Below are 23,396 nucleotides of genomic sequence, written 5' to 3'. Positions count from 1 at the left end.
AAAGAGAGTTTCTTAGGGAAGAACACACCAATTAATTATCCAATACATTTTGATGATGTTTTATTTTTCCTCCTCCAATTTCTCTCAAATTCCCTCAATTATCCTACCCACATTATGTTGTTTTTCTATCTCTGAATCAAAAAACAAACAAGTAAAATCAAAACAAATCAATACAAACAAGTAAATTCAAAACAAAAACAATAAGACAAAAAATGCAAGAACAAAACTCAACAAAGGTCCCCCTACAACTCTTGTTTGTGCATATGCGTGTGTGTGTGTGTGTGTGTCTGTTTGTTTGTTTGTGTGTGTGTGTCTGTGTCTGTTTTGTGTGTGCGTGTGTCTGTTGGCTGACTACTCCTAGGCCTGCAGCTTGGCCCGGAATGTGGTTTATATACCCAATAACTGTATCTCCTCTCCACACAGTCCACCCACCTCATCCTACTTCACTCAATGTTGTCTTTGTTCTGCACCAAATGTGCTGTTTCCTACAAATCAAATCTCCCCCAGGCACTACTGCTTCAGAATCGTACACGGAAGAACAATCTTCCTGCTACTAGATGGGAAATTTTAAAAATCCTGGACTTCAAACCCGTTTTGTACAAAGATGATAAGAATGAAAGGGATTCATGGGAAAGCAGCTACCCTTTACACACTTAATGCAGATGACAAGCAAAGAGGTGTGGCTAATGAAGGAAGTCCCAGTGTGCTGCTTCTCTGCGGTTTGTGCTGGCATTTCTACATCCCATCCCTAGAGGTTGAGGCAGTCTGTCTTGCATTTCCTTCTATGTTGGAGGTTTGTTTCTGAGGAAAATATATGTTCCTTGTTGTGAGACTCCTGGATTCTCTCCTTACTGAGGGAGTGATAGGCCAAGAACATCAAACTTGCTTACATCTAAAGTGAGTTGACCTTACCACTCCAATAAAGTACTTGAATTTCAGTGACTGTTCTTTCAAGATAATTACCATAATGAAAGAAGGCTCGTCAGGTTATGTGCCTTGGCAGCTCGGTGTTGAGACTAAAGCATCTTGAGAGAAATCTAGACGGCAACAGTCATCTTCTGTGCAAAAAGCACATTTGAAAAGATTCCTGTGTGGCCTAAGATCAAAGCTATGGCTTGGATAAAAAAGTAAAGGCAGGGCTGGAGAGATGTCTCACTGGTTCAGAGTACTGACTGTTCTCTAGAGGAGAACATGGAAGCTCACAAGTGTCTGTAACTCCTGTTCCATGGAATCTGCCTTGCTCACACATGCAAGCAAAAACACCAATGTACATAAAAATTTAAAAATCATAATCAAGGAGAAAAATGAAAAAGCATTAACGTAAACATGACTTAAGTAAATGCATATTTAATAAGATGTCTTTTGGAATCCCTAGCTATCTTAGAAGACTCACATTTATCTTAATTCTAGTATTGTTTTGTTCATAAATACTTTTCTCTTACTGATATAAATAGAATGATGACAGCTGGGAAAGGGGCCAAGGATGAAATCCATAGGGAAGGGTTAATAAAAATGGTCTCAGAATGCTTCAGGAGATTATTATACTGTTAGAAGGCATTTTCCCTCACTAATGGGATGAGATCTCAGGCCGTAGATGAGTTCTTGGAATGAGATAAAGGCTTTGTTCACATAGCAGTTCTAGGATGGAGAAGAAACTTTATTTGTCCATGTTGCAACTATGTCTTGCTTTTTAACATTTATGTCATATTTTAGGCAATTAGTAAGTGGTTAGTGAGCAAAAGGCATATGTTGCACTCAAAGTAAAATATGAGAATTAAAATACATATACTTAAATATTGTTTTAAAGATAGGAGAGGAAGACTTCATTTCACAACCAACAAAATGATGGCCTCATAAATACTTACTATAATTCAAGTCACTACAGAATTTTGTTTCTAAAGTAGTTGCATTATAATATCTTTTTCCTCCTACTTCTCTGAAGTAGAAGAGGAAGCTGATATTATCTACCTTTTAAAGGAAATGAAGCTTCTAAATGTGGTGAAGTAGCTTGACCAAAGTTATTGCCTTTTCTGCTACCATTTCAGAACAATTGTGATCATGTGTCAATCTTCCTTACATACTTATTAGGTTCTGGAAATGTGCTTTTCTGTTACTATTTTCATGTGTGTCACAGCTTTCAAAGGTCCTGGCTCCTATTCTCTGGGGGAACAGTATTATTGTATCATGTAGATGTTTAGGATTATTCTTTTAGGTTTTTTTTTCTCTTTGAGATGAAAATTATGAGCACAACCCCTATCTGGATCCGTAGCACACACATATAAACTGACTGAATCGGCACATTGCTGTTTGTGACAGATGTGTTTTAAAACACATTATGTCCATATTCTCTGTTGTATTCCTTCCTTCAAATAGATGGAGAATGCAGAAGCTGAAAAAAGGGCTTGGTTTCTAGTTAATAAATAACAACCAGGAAATATGCAGTTGAATAGGACATCAAAATATACCACAGCTTCTCTTGCGATCACTCTTTCTCTGTCAAATTACTTTCCGATGGGAAAGCTCAGTCACTAATGCAAAAGCACACATGGTACAAAAGTAAAGTCTGAAATCAATAGCCAGAAAAGAAGTGACATCTTCTGTCTACAAGCATGCAAAGGAGCCATCTCTGAAGATGTTCTATCTGCTCTCCTCAAACCTTTAGATGGCTGCAGTCCAAGCAAACATCTAATTGTAGCATGATGTGGAGCCTAGAGTTCGAATCAACCGAGTTAGTTGTTTTTAAATTCCTGATGCAGTGAAATTATAAGATAATATTTTGGCCATAATTATAATTTAATGAAGTTTAACCACCAATATGCCATTTTAAAAAACATTTCTGGTTGTGAGGTGACAAAATTCAGACTCAACAAATTGAGTCAATTTGTTGTCTTAGTTGAAAATGCTTGACATTATAGACTACAAAATAAAGTGCTTTAGCTATAAATGTATATTTGAATTTGTTTTCCTGCATAGTCGTGTATAATGTCTATATTCATAGTGTATTATTAGCTCATATAAAATAGTTGCTGCATATAATTCCATAAGCAAGAACTGTTTTTACTATTTAGTCAAACTAAATAAGGTATGACCAATTTTCTACATAAAAACGTAACTCTGAATCAGAAAAGATAAAGACAAAACTCTAAGATTTTGTTATTTTTTATGTATATAAGTGTGTGTTTATGTGTGAGCATTATGTGTGTGACTGGTGCTCACAAAGACCAGAAGAGAGCATTAGATTCCTTGGATCTAGAAGTCTGCACCACCACATGGGTCCTGGGAACAAAACTGGTTCTTCTGCAAAAGGAGCAAGTACTCTTAAATGCTGTGCCATCTTTCTAGCTTGAGAAAAGGATTTAAACTTAGAATACTTTATAACTAACTCTTAGTGTATTACTGAAATGCAAATACATGTGCATGTAAATGTATTGCATATACTAATGTAACTGTAAATGCATTATTGTACATTTTTGTGTAGTGTCTATGTGTTGCGGCCGTGTGTGTGTACATATAAACTTGCATTAATTGTATATATTATGGCTCTATGTAACTATATAAGTATAATCATAAATATACATACATGCATATAGTTTACTACTAATATGTATACTTTCTATATAATACATTTTTACAGTACATTTGTTTAACATATTTGCATCTTTTCTGACATGGTCTAAACACATTATATTGGAAAACATTTCTTGGTCATGGTTTCTATAAGTGAATGAACAATTACATTATAGCATTATTACAAAGATTAAATGTAAAATCCACACTATATATTTCTGAGACCTAAAGTTGTTTTTTCCTAAAGAGTTTGAGCACTGGAAGCTTGGGCTACTGTTTAGTGATGTAGAACTAGTGTCTGCAGTTTTCAGAGGTAGCAAGCTTCAGAAGGAATTAATACAATTCTTATGAGATTCCCCTACAGTCTCATGAGATTTATCTATGTGTTTCAATGGCAGTATGTTATCTTCTACAAAATTGCCTTTCCAAGAAGACTTTAAGTAGAGGCCAGTTCTACAGCAGTGCTTGATATTAGCTTTCAATATCTATTATTTTGATTAAATTAACCCCCTTTTCTTAATGATATTGTTTTGCTTTAGGCATTTCATTGTGATACAAATGAAGATAGAGAAATACATAGTCAAATATTTGACTCAGAATCATAGGTGTTGACTTTCTTTTATTTCTCCATCTCCTACTTTTCTAAATTTATCTTATTCATAGTTTCTCAGCCTCACAATACAAGTCTTTGTAAGTGACATGCCCTACTAATAGTAGTTGAAAGTTTTTGAAAGGTAGATGGCTTTTACTTATAGATTCAAGATTGATATTTGGTTATATTTTTCTAGATGGAGATATCTTTACAATAAGGCTGTCAAGGTTAGAAATGAAATGTAAGCATCTTTTGACCTTTTGATTCCCTGTAACACATGTATCCTACACAATTGTTCCTACACAATGTGCACATTTTGCTGCCATATTCTAAATATAGACATTGGAAATAATTCTATTCAAGTTGAAAGTACTATAATTTTACTTGCTAAGGTATTCAATCAAATAAAAAAGTATTCTATCCACAAAGAGTTTGGAGGTAAACATGGTCTCAAATTTGTTTTGTTTGTTTTCTTTTGAGAAAGTTTCTAACTGTGTTCTAGGTTCCTCTTGAATTATGGAGAGTAAAGGTAACCTCAAATTTAAAGTGGTCCTTCACCATCAGCCTCTGTAATACTTAGACTGTAGTTATGTGTCATCATTTACAGCTATCTCTAATTGTCTTAAAGAAAAAGAAATTATTAGAAGATCACTAGGAACTTTGAGAATCGATGGGGACCTAAAGAACATGTGAGACGAGGAAGTCGTGAGTGACTCATAGAATGTCTGGCTGCTATACTGTGATGTGATAAAACCTCCAAGAGTTCCTTCTTTCAATGCATCTTTCACCCCAGACTGAAAGCCCATGGCGTGGCATCTGTGTGGCCAAACTTAGATCATGCAATATTTCTGTGTTTGTCAGAATGAGGAGAGAAATGCATGCTTGCTTCTTACTGTAATGGTTGGTAAATACTCAAGTTTATTGTCATATCAAAATTGGACATCACAGAAACAATTTTCCCAGAAAATAGTGCTCAGTTAGCAAGATGAATGTCAGTGGACTAAAGAGAATGATGTATGTGTGACTTGTACTTGTTGGATGAAGAGAAAGCCTTCCAAGGAAGGCAAAGTAGGTGTCTTGACAATGCTGAGAAATAGGGATCATAATGAGACTGGAGAAGGAAACTCATATTGTTTGAATACTGATACAACATATTTGATCAAGAATACTAGTGCCAGAGGCATTATATTTAGATAAATAGAATTTATAAAGACTTGAAATGCTAGTCTTTATAAACTATAAATTTTTGAAATTTCTTTCAGCTTATTGAAAATCATCCTTGAGCACTCTCATAGATGGAGAGGCGAGAGGGAAAGGGGGATTGTGGAGAGGAAACTGAGAAGGGGGATAACATTTGAAATGTAAATAAATATAATAACCAATAAAAAGAAAATCATCCTTGTATATTAAAAATCAAATAATATTTAAATAATAGCAATACAATTATTTGTTGGTATCGATGGGTAACTTCCTCCAGGACATCTTGGATAACCAAACTCTTAAACTATTACAGACTATAATAGGACTTGTATGTAATTGATATTCTCCTAAATATATTATCTCTAGCTTATTATCGTATCCCAAGTAATGCAATCTGTGACAATAGATTAAAAAAATACCTCGTACATCCTACCAAGTCTCTAAACCACACAGCAAAGTTAATAATACACACTGAAGTCACCTAAGACTTAACCTACTATGTAATCAGCCGATTTGTTTAAATTGTCTTAAAGAAAACAATGTTACAACCAATTTTGCTTGCCACTGATCTGCCATGTCAACTTCTGAATTCCAAGATAATGGATAAATACAATCTTACATTATGTACACTTCCATGATGATGACCCATAGACCAATGTGTGTGTGTGTGTGTGTGTGTTTATGTGCCCTATTTTATTTTGAAATCAAGAAAAAGGTTGAAAAGAACTCAATAAAACAAATATCCACCATAAATGCTGGAAGCAGCATTTGACTTTTTGATATTGCTTGTTTGTTATCTGGGTCAGTTGGAGTGAACTGAAGTTAGCGACTTAATCCCTTATAAAATTCTGTTAAATATTTCTGCAAAATGTCCCTCACTCTTTTTAGTATGGTGCTTTTTTATTTGTTCCACAAATATAGAGCAAAAGGTTTTTCTTATACACAGACAGATTCACAGACAATATTTACCAGGCAATATTCAGGTTGGCAATATTCAGATACATATAACAGACAAATTACAGACAAGAGTTGATAGAAGGCATAGGAAAAGTGTACTCATCATTCTTTAATGTGAATTTATATATATATATGTATATATATATATATATCACAATAATCCACCACTCTCATTCTTCCTGACTGTGATTGATGCAATGTGGTCAGCTGTTTATACACTACACACACACACACACACACACACACACACACACACACACACACACAAACTCAAATAATATACATGCTCAACACGTGTGGAAAAACTTTTTGGATATTCTGTGGTTGGTTGAATACAAGGACATAAAACCCATTGGGGGGAAAAAGTCAAACAGTATATTATTTGCAAATCATACCATAGTTTAAGCCATAATATATTATGTATTTTTGCTGACCAATTTTATATCAACTTAAAATAGTCTAGAATCGTGTGAGAGAATGGAATATCAACTGAGAAAATGCCTCCATTAGATAGTGCTTCAGTCATTCTGTGGAGCATTTTTTAAACTAGTGATTGATGGGGGAGGGCCAAGCCCATTTTGGGTGGTGCTATACCTGGGCCTATGGTCCTAGGTTTCATAAGAATGCAGACTGAGCAAGCTACAAGCTAGTAATCAGCACCTCTCCAGCCCCAACACCACCACCATCCCCTGTTCCCCCACCCCAGCCCCCAGCCTCTACATCAGATCCTATCTCCAGGTTTCTACTCTACTTGAGTTCTGGTCATGACTTCCTACAATGATGAACAGTGATGTGGAAGTGGAAGTATAATAAATATTCCCCTCTCCACATTGCTTTTCATAATGGTGCTTCAACAAAAGAATAAAAAAGCTAAGATAGTAAACATAATATTGGCAATTTTTTTTCTAAATTCCTGACACAAGCTTTAAAAAAAAAAAAAACAAAAAAAAAAAACTCTTGGAATTCGTGGAGCTCCTGTGAAGTAAACTTCTCTTAGTTACTTTTCCTGGGGTTGTGATAAAATGCCATTACATAAGCATCTTAAGGACAAAGCATTTATTTTGGCTCACATTGTCAAGGTCTGGTCCATCATGGCACAGTTAAGGAAGCAAGAGCCCAAAGCAGCTGGCCACATTGCATTCATATTTGGAAAGAATGAGAATAGTGAATCCTTGGGCTGAGCTAACTTTCTCATTTTTATACAGTTCAGAATCTCAGCACAGGTCCTAGTGTAACCCACAGTGGTACTGTCTTCCCCCCTCAGTTAACCCCCTCATGATAATTCCTAATAGGCATGTTCATGTCCATCTTCCAAGTAACTCTAGATCTCATTAGGCTGACAAATAAAATTACCCATTGCAAATTGAGTTTATACTACTGAGGAAAAGGTTAAGGGAGGATTGCTTCAAAATGAGGCTAGTTTTTCAGAGAGAGCCAGGGATTAGAGGATTGATACAGGATAAATAAGGTAGAATAATTAAGATTAATTTCAGTAAGAATTATTAAACCAGATTCTATAAGCTGCCAGATTCTATAAGTTGGTGCACATGTGAAGTACTAGGAATTGACACAAATGGGAACAAGATGGAAGTGATGCATGCTTGGCCCCAACCTCATTCTGAGCACCTCTCCCATGTTTGTTCCTAGGTGCAACCCATTCAATACAGCAGGGAATACATGATCCTATATGAGAAATATGAAAAGAAAATGTGTCTGAGGTTCCTGAGCCTCTGAAGCAGAATAGTGAAATGAAGAAAGGGAAACTCTGAATTTAAAGTCAGTTACAATGTAGTTAGTAGGCCAGGCTTGCTTTAGTTATCAGAAGTGGGGGCTGCCTTTGAGGATAGACCAGGTCACTCTCAGAACATAGAAGGAACTAAAGGTAGCAGCATAACTAGATTAAATTGTCGAACCACAAGCAGTTATCTGTAGGGATGAAGCATTTCTATGGAATAACCACATGCCTGGCCTGAGAATAGGGCACAGAGAAACTGTTTTCACACTTATCTGCTATCATCTGCTGGCTCAAGATAAGAATAGAACTAGACTGTATCCACTCTCTCAACAAGTATTACAATCTGAGAAATTTTGCCTGAGATCACTATCTTTGTTGAATATTCTAATTTAAAGCAATCTAGTCACAAATAATTACTCTTGGAAGCTAAGGCAAACATATTTTTATCTTTTTATACTATGCACAAAAATGTAAACCTCACATTTGCTTAATCTTCCAATTAAACTGAAGCCTGGAAATCTGTATCCCTTTAATTATTGTCCTGGGATTAGTGTCCTATGAGTTAGAAGCACAGGAAAGCACAAGGTTTTGTTGTCTGGTCACTTGGCTTATATGTGATCCCTATTATTACTTCTGAGGAAATGAGTTCAAGGAAGAAACTTTTATTGTGTGTGTTAATTAGTTGTACTTGAGTACACCACACACACACACACACACACACACACACACACACACACACACACAAATTCTATCACCTTACTACTAACCAAACACCTTTTCAAGTGAGAATAGACTCAACCTAGCTTTACATGTTCAACTTATTTGGATGAACCAAAGTAGAACATACACTCTCACAAATTATTACCTTGGGTCTAGAGTGGCTGAGAAGGAGATTTCAGACATAGTGAGGATTGTACTGGCAGAGCCTCAGGAAATGATGTCATTAATAAGAGAGTAAATGTCTAAGACAACTGTGTGTGTTTGTGTGTGTATTTATATAGACAACCATATTTGTAAAGACAAATGATATAATTGTTATTAAACCACAAAGACTTTCTAAATACTGCATAATATGTTTAAATAATTGACCTTGCTGCACTGTAGTCCTCCATGTGATGGGTTTACTTAGGAATATATGTGTAACTTTATGGTTTTTCTAGGTAACAGTTCTACTTGTCATTTCTGTAAAATGCTATGGAATACTTCATTTTTGTGCGACTCTGGCCTTGCATCCTTCCTCATCATTCTTCTTGTTCACTCTCATTTTACCTGTCTTTGTCTGTGAAACTGGTGGCACAACGTAATGTGTGCTGGTCAAAGGTCTAGCTCCACTTCTCATAATGTCATTCTCTTTACGTTTCTACTTCACATTTAAAACAAACATATTGTTCCTGCAATAAAGCTTTTTATCTGTAAGCTATTGTGCAGTATAAAAGCATTGTTCTGTAGAAAAAAATACCAGGAGAGCCTTTTGTCTGCTAAACTGAAAAACTAAATTCCTCAGCACATAAAGTGCTCTTCTGAATTTATACCATGGAAAGGAGAGTGGAGATGGTGACAAAAAGGAAACATTAAAAATTGATTTAGGAATTGTGGGACCTTCCAGGAGTTCTAGCACTCAGACTTATAGTAGAGTATCTCACATTCAAGCCATCAACTTCTACATAGTCAATCCCTGAAATAAATCAAACAAATAAGCTTGTGTAAAACTCAACAAGTGTCTCTATATTACATGCTATGGACCATCTAGAGACTGCCATATCCAGAGATCCATCCCATGATCAGGATCCAAACGCTGACACCATTGCATTCACTAGCAAGATTTTGCTGAAAGGACCCAGATATAGCTGTCTCTTGTGAGACTATGCCGGGGCCTGGCAAACACAGAAGTGGATGCTCACAGTCAGCTAGTGAATGGATCACAGGGCCCCCAATGGAGGAGCTGGAGAAAGTACCCAAGGAGCTGAAGGGACACACAACCCTATGGGTGGAACAACAATATGAACTAACCAGTACCCCGGAGCTCTTGACTCTAGCTGCATATGTATCGAAAGATGGCCTAGACGGCCATCACTGGAAAGAGAGGCCCATTGGACATGCAAACTTTATATGCCCCAGTACAGGGGAACTCCAGGGCCAAAAAAATGGGAATGGGTGAGTAGGGAAGTAGGTGGGAGGGTATGGGGGACTTTTGGGATAGCATTGGAAATGTAATTGAGGAAAAGATGTAATAAAAAATATATATATATAAAGAATTATCAAGTGTTATACAAGAACTATTACTTTTGAGCTTGTGATACCCACTTAGCTCATATGTAAATTTAATACAGTTTTGCTAAATATAACAGCTTTATTCCAGTGAAGCTCATAATGAGAGTTACTTATCCATGGTGTAAAGGTTAATATGTGGTAAAATACAACTTCACACCACAAAAGCACAGTTCTTAATGAAAAAATACATGATGCAAGGTGCTTTTTATATGTCACTTCATCTTCACAATTCCATTTGTGTAGCTTTATGCATCTGCTATTACTTCTATTTCCTCTCATATGACCCTCACTGTGATGTACAAGACCAGGTCCTTTCCAAATCAAGGCATGGCACAAATGCTATCTCTTCTTAGACTCATTCTAGCTCTTCTAAGAAGTCACATCTACTCATCTTCCAGTGGCATGAAATCCATCTTTGGTGACAGAGACACATTCTGGATCTACCTAGTCATAGTCAAAGAGAGCATTTCAATTCTTACCAATCCTCATGGCAATTTTGTACACATTGAAATTTGAGAATGTTTTGATTTGCATTTCTCTAAAAAATAAAGGCTTTGAATATTTCTTTAGGTGCTTCTCAGCCATTCGAGGTTCCTCACTTGTAAAAATCTCAGTTTAGTTCTATACCCCATTTTTTTGATACAGTTGTTTGTTTTTTTGGTGATTAGCTTCTTGAGTTCTTTATATATTTTTGATATTAGCCCTCTAACAGATGTGGGGTTGGTGAAGTTTTTTTTTTTCCCCCGAACATGTTGGTTGCCAATTTGTCTTATTGATTATGTCCTTTGCCTCACAGAAGCTTTCCAGTTTCATGAGGTCCCATTTATCAATTTTTTTTTTTTTTTTTTTTTTTTTTTGGTTTTACGAGACAGGGTTTCTCTGTATAGCCCTGGCTGTCTTGGAGCTCACTTTGTAGACCAGGCTGGCCTCAAACTCAGAAATCCGCCTGCCTCTGCCTCCCGAGTGCTGGGATTAAAGGCGTGTGCCACCACGCCCGGCCATTTATCAATTCTTGATCTTAGAACATGAGCCACTGGAGTTCTGTTTAGGAAATTTCCCCCTGTGCCAACGAGTTCAAGGCTCTTTGCCATTATCTCTTCTATTAGATTCAGTGTATCTGTTTTTACGTTAAGGGCCATGATCCACATGGACTTGAACCTTGTAGAAGGTGACAAATATGGGTCTATTTTCATTTTTCTATATACAGACAGCAAGTTAGACCAGCACCATTTATTGAATATGCTTTCTTTTTTCCATTGTATATTTTTGGCTTTATTGTCAAAGATAAAGTATGTGGTTTTTATTTCTGGGTATTCAATTGTATTCCACTGATCAACCTGTTTGTCTCTGTACCAATACCATGCAGTTTTTTTTTTATCACTATTGCTCTGTTGTAAAGCTTGAGGTTAGGGATGGTGATTCTCCCAGCTGTTCTTTTATTGTTAAGAATTGTTTTCGCTAATATCCACTTATCAGTGAGTGCATATCAAGTGACTTCTTTTGTGATTGGGTTACCTCACTAAGGATGATATCCTCCAGATACATCCATTTGCCCAAGAAGTTCATAAATTCACTGTTTTTAAATGTGAAGATGAAGTGTAAATGTACCACATTTTCTGTATCCATTCTTCTGTTGAGGGACATCTGTTTTTTTTCCAGCTTCTGGCTATTATAAATAAGGCTGCTATGAACATAGTGGAGCATGTGTCCTTATTATCAGTTGGAATATCTTCTGAGTATAAGCCCAGGAGAGGTATTGCTGGATCTTCCAGTAGTACTATGTCCAATTTTCTGAGGAACCGACAGACTGATTTCCAGAGTGTTTGTACAAGCTTGCAATCACACTAGAAATGGAGGAGTGTTCTTCCTTCTCCACATCCTCGCCAGCATCTGTTGTCACCTGAATTTTTGATTTTAGCAATTCTGACTGGAGTGAGGTGGAATCTCAAGGTTGTTTTGATTTGCATTTCCCTGATGATTAAGGATGTTGAACATTTTCTGTGGGGAATTGCAGGCTGGTCTTCATTTGAACTGAGGTCTGAACCCCGATGGTCATAATTCACCTACATGACAGGGTAGGCGTTCCCTCATGCTCCTGGAACTCGGGCCCCTGCCTAAGGTACTACCTCCCACATCCCCCACAAGAGAAGCATGGTCAATAGTCATGTAAGCAATGGCCCAAGCTTCTGACCTTCAGGCTAAACTCCTCCCCAGTTACCTAGCAACAGTGAAGACCTTAAAAAGGGGTGCTCAGCCCCCACCTTGCTCTCTTATTCCTTTGTTCTCTCACCTCTCACTTCTTTCTCCTCTTCCCTTTCTCTTTGTCCTCTCCTCTCCTCTCCTCTCCTCTCCTCTCCTCTCCTCTCCTCTCCTCTCCTCTCCTCTCCTCTCCTCTCCTCTCCTCTCCTCTCCTCTCCTCTCCTCTCCTCTCCTCCCCTCTCCTCCCCTCTCCTCCCCTCCCCTCCCCTCCCCTCCCCTCCCCTCCCCTCCCCTCCCCTCCCCTCCCCTCCCCTCCCCTCCCCTCCTCTCCTCTCCTCCCCTCCCCTCCCCTCCCCTCCCCTCCCCTCCCCTCCCCTCCCCTCCCCTCTCTCTCTCTCTCTCTCTCTCTCTCTCTCTCTCTCTCTCTCCTACCTTATCTCTTCCCCCTGCATTTCTATAATAAAGCTCTTAAACCATATAGAGTCTCTGCTCCTTCAAGTTCCTGCTGCACACTCTGGTCAGTGTTGGGAACTTCTTCCCTTTTCCCTCTCTCCCACAACCCTGGTGGCTTTAGCAAAGTAGCTCCAGGGTGGTCCCCAGGCAGGGCTGCCTCTTGACCACCCTCTGAAGAGTGGGATAGAGGAATGCTCACCCAGGGATGAGTGGATAGGGTAGATAGCAGCCCTCCCACTCCTGACTGACCAGAGAATAGGGAAACTCTGACGGGGCAGTGGGCATATTTTTCCTTCCATTCTTCCCCAGCGCCCCCCCCCCTTTATTTTGTTCCCAACAATTTTCTCAGGTGCTTCTCAGCCCTTTGGTATTCCTCACTTGAGAATTCTTTGTTTAGCTCTGTACCCCATTAATAATGGGGTTATTTGAATTTCTGGAGTCCAGCTTCTTAAGCTCTTTGTACATATTGGATATTAGTCCCCTATCAGATTTAGGATTGGTAAAAATCCTTTCCCAATCTGTTGGTGGCCTTTTTATCTTATTGATAGTGTCTTTTGCCTTACAGAAAGTTTGCAATTTCATGAGGTACCATTTGTTAATTCTTGATCTTATAGCACAAGCCATTGCTGTTCTATTTAGGAAAATTTCCCCAGTGCCCATATCTTTGAGGCTTTTTCCTACTTCCTTCTCTATTAATTTCAGTGTCTCTGGTTTTATGTGGAGTTCTTTGATTCACTTAGACTTGAGCTTTGTGAAAGGAGATAAGAATGGATCAATTTGCATTCTTCTAACTTAGAATACTCAAGATACAATTTGCAAAAGACAAGAAAATCAAGAAGAATGAAGATCAAAGTGTGGATACTTCATTCCTACTTAGAATAGGGAACAAAACACCCATGGAAGGAGTTACAGAGACATTGTTCGGGGCTAAGATGAAAGGATGGACCATCCAGAGACTACCCCACCCAGGAATCCATCCCATAATCAGCCACAAAACCCAGACACTATTGCATATGCCAGCAAGATTTTGATGAAAGGACCTTGATATAGCTGTCTCAAGTGAGGCTATGCCGGTGCCTGGCAATTACAGAAGTGGATGCTCACAGTCATCTATAGGATGGAACACAGGGCCCCCAATGGAGGAGCTAGAGAAAGCACCCAAGGAGCTGAAGGGGTTTGCAAACCTATAGGTGGAACAACAATATGAACTAGCCAGTACCCCCAGAGCTCGTGTCTCTAGCTGCATATGTAGCAGAAGATGGCCTTGTTGCCCATCACTGGGAAGAGAAGCCCCTTGTTCTTGCAAACTTTATATGCCCCAGTACAGGGGAATGCCAGGGCCAAGAAGTGGGAGTGGGTGGGTAGTTGGAGCAGGGCAGGGGGAGGGCATAGGGATCTTTCAGGATAGCATTTGAAATATAAATAAAGAAAATATCTAATAAAAAAAGAATTGTTTTTGCTATTCTCTTTTTTGTTATTGTTTTGTTTTGTTTTTTTTCCTTTCCAGATGAATTTGAGAATTGCTCTTTCCATGTCTTTGAAGAATTGTGTTGGAATTTTGATGGGGGTTGCATTGAATCTATAGATTGCCTTTGGTTGGATGGCCATTTTTACTATGTTAATTCTGCAAATCCATTACCATGGGAGATCTTTCCATTTTCTGAGATCTTCTTCAATTTCTTTCTTGAGAGACTTGAAGTTCTTGTCATACAGGCTTTTCACTTGTTTTGTTAGAGTTATCCCAAGGTATTTTATATTATTTGTGGCTATTATGAAGGGAGTTCTTTCCCTAATTTCTTTCTCAGCCTGTTTAGCATTTGTATAAAGGGAGGCTACTGATTTATTTGAGTTAATTTTATATCTGACCACTTTGCTGAACTTGTTTATCAGCTGGAGAAGTTCTCTGGAATTTTTGGAGTTGCTTATGTATACTATCATATCATCTGCAACTGAGGAATCTTGAATGGGTGAGAAACACCTAAAGAAATGTTCGCCGGGCCATGGTGGCGCACGCCTTTAATCCCAGCACTCGGGAGGCAGAGGCAGGCAGATTTCTGAATTCGAGGCCAGCCTGGTCTACAAAGTGAGTTCCAGGACAGCCAGGGCTATACAGAGAAACCCTGTCTCAAAAAACAAAACAAAACAAAACAAACAAAAAAAGAAATGTTCAAAGTTCTTACTAATCAGAGAAAAGCAAATCAAAATGACCTTGAGATTCCACCTTACACCAATCAGAATTTCTAAGATCAAAACCTCAGATGACAACACATGATGGACAGAATGTGGAGAAAGAGGAACACTCCTCCATTGCTGGTACAACAACTCTAGAAATCAATCTGGAGAGTGCTCAGAAAATTGGAAATAGAACTACCTGAATACATAGCAATATCACCTTTGGGTATACACCCAAAGATGCCCCATCTTGAGACATAGGCATATATACCACTGTGTTAATAGTGCCCTTGTTTGTGATAGCCAGAAGCTGAAAACAACCCAGATGTCCCATGATAGGAGAATGGATACAGAAATTTGGCTTATTTACAAAATGCAATAATCTCTGTACTCAGCTATTAAGAAGGAGGACACCCTGAGTTTGAAGGTAAATGATAGAACTAGAAAATATTCTGAGTAAGGTAAATTAGACCCAAAAGGTCGTGCATGGTATATACTTACTAATAAGTGGATATTACCCCCCCCCAAAGTACATAATACCCAAAATACAGTCCACAGAACAAAAAAAGATCAACAAGCTTAAGTTCCCAAGTGAAGACTACTCAGTTCCACTTGGGAGGGAGAAGAAAGCAGTCACAAGTGGGGAGAGAGGAAGGGACCTGGGAGGAAAAGTTAATGGGGGGATAAAGGAGTCAGGGGAGAGGGGCACCTGATCTGGTATTGGATGAGGGAAAAGGACTGAAGCCCTGAGGGCCAGCATACAAATTATAAACAGGCAACCTCGGAAGGTAGAATGTTGTGTGGGTTCTCCAGAATGTACAAGAGACCTAGGAGACTCTCAGGACTCAAAGGGAGGGACCTTAGATGAAATGCCAGACAGTAGGGAGAGGGAACTTATAGAGCCCACCTCCAGCAGGAAGGCAGGGCATCATATGAGGGAGGGGGGACATTCCATAGTCACAACTCTGACCCATAATCGTCCCTGTCTGAAAGAATTACAGGGATGGAAATGGAGAGGATCCTGAGGAAAAGAAGGTCCAGAGACAGACCCAAAGTGGGATCTAGCTCAGGGGAGGTCCCAAGGTCTGATACTTACTGAGGCTATGGGGACCTTTCATGACTGCCCTCTGAGAGACCCAACAAGCAGCTGAAAGTGTTAGATGCAGATATTTGCACCCAATGGACAGAAGCAGCTGACCCCTGTTGTTGAATTAGGGAAGGCTGTAGGAGGGCAAGCAGTTTCAATTAATCTGGACTCCTCAAGATCTCTCAAACACTGGACCGCCAAACAGGCAGCATACACCAGCTGATATGAGGCCCCTAACACACATATAGCAGAGGACTGCTGGGTCTGTATTCATTCAGAGATGATGTACCTAACCCTAAAGTTACTGGAGGTCGCAGGGAGTTTAGAGTACAAGTGGGGTAGGGGGTAAGGAGTGGGGAGGAGGTATGGGATGTGGAACAATTGGAGGGTGGATGGGGGAAATAAGATCTGGAGTGTAAAAAAATAAATTAAAAAAAAGTTGAGAATGGTATCTAATCTCAGCTTTGGATTATAAGTATTTATGCCCCACATTTTGATCTCTTATTAATGACAGCTCTTAAGAAGAGAATCTATACTCAATATTCTATTTCTTTCTTTCTTTTTACCTAAAAGATTTTGAATTGATGTGTTGTATAAGTCTGTTTAGTGAATAGATGCGTGAACAGGTCTCAGGGTAATTTTTTTTTCATCATCAAAGATTGATTTCATAACACTAGCAGTTATCTTGTGAAAAGTGATTTACATACTGGCTCAATTATTTTTATTGTTAGAGAAACAAGTAAAAAGCAGTGTTAAGGACAGATTTGGGCTAACATCCATCTTGTGGCCACACTAGTCATAAAACTTCCTTCTACAGCAGAGTCATAGTGAATGTCATATAGTGTGTCATCTCTGACTACTAAAGGTCCTTTAGAAGTTATGCTGTGGCTTCTGAGACTACATAAAACAATCCTTTGCACTATGTATACTACAGTCGCATAATAAGAAGCCAAAGAATATGGTCTGGTAATGTGCCCTCTCTTAAGGTCCTTAAAAGGCTAACATTTCTTTGGGCATAGCAAAAAGGCACAGTTCCACCACAGATCACAAAATGAATTGTTCTTAGGGACAATGCAGATGAACATTAGTGAAGTAGTCAGAAGTAGAATGGGTAAATGGCCAGTACTGAGTAACAATTCTACTGTAATCAGAAAGATGGGTGGGTATGCTTTACCAAAGCATCAGAAAGCAAGATGGTAAATCTCCTGATTCTAAATGCTGATGGCTGAGTTAGTTTTAAAAACATAATGTCTTGGCAAAATTTTAAAAGTCTATTCATTATAACATATAACATTATGTTAACCATCCTCTGTTTCTTTTAGTTTCTGCAAGCATGCCTCAGTGTCTTTACCCATATCCCCCTTACCCTATCCCTCTTTCTAGAATTGCATAAATTGGCCTGATTGTTTAGAATCAATTTCTAGTTTTTCAATTCTGCATTGTTTGTGTATGTTTGATTAGACTTCCATTTCACCTTCATTCTTGTTTCTGTCACAAATAAGCAGCCTTAGTCAGCCCTTTACAGAGGCTTTGTGTGACGGCACTGTCTTGCACAGACCTTATCATGGTAAAAAGGTGATCTGGTCTTAAAAGGAAAGAATCAAATATTGTTTTAAATGTCAGCATTCATAGGCACAAAATAATTGTACTTTAGACTTTTGGGAAAGTTTGGTTTTAATGAATGAGGTGAAAGTAGAATGAAAAACATATTTTAAAAAATTTCTCTAAATATTCAGTATGCAGTATTAGTTGAATGAGGACTAAAAGCCATACAAGAAAAATTATTTTTAGTGTCACAGTTTTGTTTTATAACTTCTCTACACGACAGTTCCAACATTTGGGCATGATATGCTACAGGTGTTCATCACCATGAGCATCAGGAGGTTAAAGGACAAATGACTGGTTTTGGCTCATAGTTGCAGACACTTCAGTCCACATTCCTGGACTCTCTCACATGTGAGTCCAGGCTGAGGTAGTGCATCATTGCTATCTTGTGGAAGACAGGATACAGAGACCAGAAGAAACCACACCAGGTACAGTCAGCACCTTTATAAGCACTTTTTTTTGCTACTTTTTAAATTTTGCATATAGTTATATTTCAATTATATTAAGTAAAAAAAAAAGACCAAAAGTGAAAACAAAATTGAGAAAACTCTTTTTGTAACATTGTAAATTTTTTTATTGAATATTTTCTTTACTTACATTTTAAATGTTATTCCCTTTCCTGGTTTCCCCTCCCAAACGCCCCTATCCCCTCCCCCTGCTCACCAACCCACCCACTTCTGCTTCCTGGCCCTGGCATCCCCATACACTGGGGCATAGAGTCTTCAGAGGACTAAAGTCCTCTCCTCCCACTGATGACCAATTAGGCCATCGTCTGCTACATATGCAGCTGGAGCCATGAGTCCCACCATGTGTACTCTTTGTTTGGTGGTTTAGTCCCTAGAAGCTCTGGGGATACTGGTTAGTTTATATTGTTGTTCCTCTTACAGGGCTACAAACTACTTCAGCTCCTTGGGTCCTTTCTCTAGCTCCCCCATTGGGGACCCTGTGCTCAGTCCAATGAATGGCTGTGAGCATCTACTTCTGTATTTGTCAGACACTGGCAGAGCCTCTCTGGAGAGAGCTCTATCAGGTTCCTGTAAGCAAGCACTTGGCAACCACAATAGTGTATGGATTTGGTGATTGTATATGGGATGGATCCTCAGGTGGGGAAGTCTCTAGATGGTCATTCCTTCAGTCTCTGCTCCACACTTTGTCTCTGTAACTCCTTCCATGAGTATTTTGTTCCCCTTCCTAAGAAGGATCAAAGTAACCACACTTTGGTCTTCCTTCTTCTTTAGTTTCAGTTTATAACTACATTTTTTCTTTTCTATTCTTTTTTTATTAGATATTTTCTGTATTTACATTTCAAATGTTATCTCCTTTCCCGGTTTCCCCTCTGAAAACCTCCTAGCCCCTCTCCCTTCCCACTTCTTTAAGCTATTAGACTTACTTTTTAAAGCTATGTCAGAGTTTCTTCCAAAACAGTGCCCTCTCCTGGGGACCAGGTGTCCAACAGTTGTGTCTTCAAAGGACATTTCCTATTCAAATCCTAACAGTTTATAAAAACACTGAACTGACATTTACCCTGCTTTGAATTGACATTCTGAAACTCACCCTGAAATGTAATTGCCACTGTAGCAGTGTTGGAGTTCAAGCCTTTAAGAAGTGATTAAGAAATGAAGATGTTTCCTTCATAAGTTAATTTATGTTAAACCAGGAATGAATAAATTAATACGCGGATTTAGCTGTATTTTTTTCTCCTCTCTACTCCCCTCCCCTCTCCTTATTTATGATATGATGCAGCATAAAGATTCACAAACTGAAACTCTCTACAGACCTTCCCAGCCTCTATCAGTATGAACCAAATCGGAGTAGACTGCTGATTTGTAGTATGCTGTTACAGTATTAGAAAATGAAGGAAGACAACATGTAAAACAATAGTATGCTATAAGCTCAAATGTACTGGCCATAACACAAAATGGGGAAGCCCGTTTTTTCCCCTTTGCTGCACTGCTGCCTTGACCCATTCTGCTCTGGTCCTGATGGAGCTTGCAGACCCCGAGCTAGAGCAGCTCACCTGTGCAGGAGTGCAGGTGCTGGTTGAATGCTGTGCATGCAAATACTAATGCATGTCCTACTTCCCTCAGCCTCTGAGCAAAGCTCTGGAGGGTGTAAGTCAGTCAGTTGGACCACACACTGTTATAATTGGGTCAGAGGGGGGATGCAAACATTCTGCCACTAGCCAGGCTTCTCAATGCCTCTGATTTGAACACATACCCCCAACGGGCCAAAGGTTAACATTTACGACAGTACACGTTGTCCACTCCACAACAGGAGGGGGTGATTTTCATTTTTCTTTAGTTTATTTAAAGACTTTCTAATTTATGCTAAACCAGAGACATGATTTGCATTTCAATATTAGAAAATTAGGCTTTTCTCATGGATTAACTAAGAAGCTTTAAAGTACTATGCCTTGTGGAAAGGGGAATTTTAAAAACAGCAAAATTAAAGGAATAGCCAAATCAGAAATGAAAACAAAAATAGAAACATGCATATTACTGGCCAAAGAAGCACAACAAAACAGCCAAGCCAGAGCCTACTGTGCTTTATTTCCTTGTATACTTCTATGACACTATCCTATTTTTAATCCCATTTATTTATTTATATATCTTCCATGGGTCCACCTGTTGTTGTCATCATCGTCTTAAATACAACCACCATGAAAGGGTTTTCTGTCTCCAAAAGAATTGCAACCCATAGGGTGAGAACGACTGCTTTATATTATCTTTTGGCTTTTATTGATATGTATTTGGCACTGTAGCAATGGCCTGTGTCAAGGTCAGCATGTGAGGGGGATCAGTCATGAGACCTCTCCACCATCAGCGGGACCTCAGGGAAGCCTGATGTCAAGGCCTGTGTCAAGGTCAGCATGTGAGGGGGATCAGTCATGAGACCTCTCCACTATCAGCGGGACCTCAGGGAAGCCCCCTGGAAGTGAAGCTGAGATGTCACAGACTCAGAAGAACAAGTTTACAACACATCATCTTGGGCTCTTTAAGTTTTGCCTTGCCAAGGTTGAAGAGAACTCCATAAGGTGGCCATACTGGTAGGCCAGGAGAAGGTTGTGATAGGGACACCACAGGCATTGATCAAATTGGATTTTTGGGTTTTCATATGTGGGGAAGTCAACTCTGCTAAATAACCTAGCAGGAGTGAATTCTCACGTGGCAGCCTAGGAATTCACTGCTTTGACCACTGTGTATGATGTCATCAGATATAAAGGTGCCTGGATTGTTCAGGTATTATTGAAGATGTCATTGATAGAAAGGGCAGAGGTCACCAAGCCATTGTAGTGGCAACCCATGTAATTTGTAATGTAATTTGACCTTGATTATTCTGGCTGTCCTAAAACCCATGGCAAGTAAGATAACTGAAAATGAGTTGGAAGGCTTTGGAATTCACTTGAACAGCAAACCTCCCAACATTGGCTTTAAGAAGAAAGACAAAGGAGGCATTAATCTCACAGCCACATACCCTCAGAGTGAACTAGATGCTTGGAACAGCAAAGAACATTTTGGCTGAATACAAAAATCATAATGCTGACATGAGTTTACATAATGATGCTGTAGCCAAATGACCTTGTTGATGTGGCAGAAGGAAACAGAGTTCATAGTTCCTGTGTCTATGTACTAAATACGATTGTTCAGGTCTCCACTGAGGAATTGGATATTATCTATAAGGTGCTTCACTACAAACACATTTCTGCCTATCACCACTGGGGCTTTGATGGCCTGCTGGATAGGATCGGGAACTATTTCATACTAGTAAAAATTTACACAAAACTCAAAGGCCAGTTACCAGACAGTTCATCAACCTTACTCTCAAATCACGGTGGAATATTTCTGCATGAAAATTCACAAAAATCTTAGCAAAAATTTAAATATGTTTTGGTCTGAGATCTCTCAGTGAAACGTAATTCTTAGACTGTAAAGAACATACATTGAAAGATGTCCTTTTGATTTGTAAAAAGTGAAATCCTGTCTCCCATCTGATGACTAGTCACAGCAGAATTCCTTATGTCCACATAACCTATTAAACTCTTCTGTCCTTGGCAGGCACTGGATTGGGGTACAGGGATGGATACAGAGACTTCCAAACTGGAACATCTCTTTGTAGCTAAGATTTACCTAAAGTTCTTTATTTGTTATCCCTCATCTCCCAAGGGCTGGGCTTAGCAGTAACACCTCAGCAATATCACCTTTCTTACCTTGCTGTCATTTCTATTAAACTGTATTAAAAAAAAAAAACAGTGGGCTGGCCCATTTGGAAAAAAAGAAGCAATGTGTATTTTCCATACAATATATTATGACTATGCTTTTCTCTCCACCAACTCTTCCCAGTTCCTCCTCCCCTTTCCTCCCATCTGGAGCCATATCCTTTCCATTTCTCTTTTGAAACAAACAGACATTGAAGGAAAAATGGTAAAATAAAATATAATACTATTTAAAATTTAGAATAGGACAAAACAAACAGGAGGAACAGAGGCAAAGAACAAGTACAAGCAGCACATACAGATCTAGTGACACATGTCCAAATATACACGGGGGATGAGGAATTGGAAAATGGAAGGTCAGGGCTAGATCTGAGGTTGGGAACTTTCAGAATAATTATCCACAGTGGATTCTAGGGTCATGGTTCCCTTTTGCAATCTGTTGTTCTGAGCCTTGCTATGGAAAGATTAATCTCCACAACCAGCAGAACTTAAAAGAACTGCTGACAACATCCTTACTAGAGGGCCAGCTAAAACCCTTGCCACAATATAAAATTCCCTGAAGATTCATCCTAGGCTTATTTGTCTGTGTTACATGTAGGGGACGCATATGAATATGTTCTTTTTGTACTCTTTTGTGTTTTGGCTAGAGATAACCTTCCTAGAACCTACCAGAAGAAGGAAAATAGTTTATGGTCCCTATTCTCTTTTAGGAAGTGAGTAAAATATTAAAATATATCAAATATAACAAAATAAAGATAATATTTAAAATAGACCTATTAAAATAGTTGATGAGGAAAGTGATTAGTTAGAGTGGGAAAAGGATATATGTTCATGGGAAGAATATAGAAGGGTTTAGAACTCTGGGCTAGAAAGGCCCCAGAATTCTGTTTATAAGAAGTGTTATTCTTATGTGAACTTGCAAGAAAAGGATGCCAACCAAGAGCAGTCAACACAATGGAGGCCAGGCTTACAACATTTCAAATTGGAATAAGGACTCTCCCAGACATTGGTTTAGATTTTTTTCTTGCTGGATTTTTGCATAGAATATGGAGCATATTCCCCATTTCCCCCAGAACTTGCAAGAAGGTGAAATAAAAGGTGATATACTAACTATTTGGCAGAGAAAATTTCAAGACAGCAATATCTCAAGAGTGCAGCTTCTGCTCTGTGCCTTTTCTCAGATCTATGGTGATAGAGAGTGAACAGATAGGAAGGCACGGAGTTTAGTGAGGAATGGCGCTTTGGTGGCTAGCTTTCCTTGCTACAGTTAATTGAGCCTTCTAAGAGTGAGCCAAGTAAAACCTTAAGCTGCCTTTGTCACATGTTTTTTTTTTCCACAGAAACA

The 23,396-nt window shown here is 38.8% G+C and overlaps 1 protein-coding gene and 1 pseudogene across 23 annotated transcripts in view; one reads left to right on the top strand and one right to left on the bottom strand.

Annotated features, from left to right (window-relative positions):
• Ptprd (protein tyrosine phosphatase receptor type D) overlaps positions 1-23,396 on the bottom strand; it is a 2,287,128-nt gene that overhangs the window by 895,380 nt on the left and 1,368,352 nt on the right. The window lies entirely within an intron of this gene.
• On the top strand, positions 605-21,734 carry LOC110293345 (developmentally-regulated GTP-binding protein 1 pseudogene; annotated as a pseudogene).

The sequence above is a fragment of the Mus caroli genome, unplaced genomic scaffold (assembly GCF_978045245.1).
Source record: "Mus caroli unplaced genomic scaffold, Mus_caroli_1 scaffold_6, whole genome shotgun sequence".
NCBI lineage: Eukaryota > Metazoa > Chordata > Mammalia > Rodentia > Muridae > Mus > Mus caroli.
This window is presented reverse-complemented; position numbering and strand designations above follow the sequence as displayed.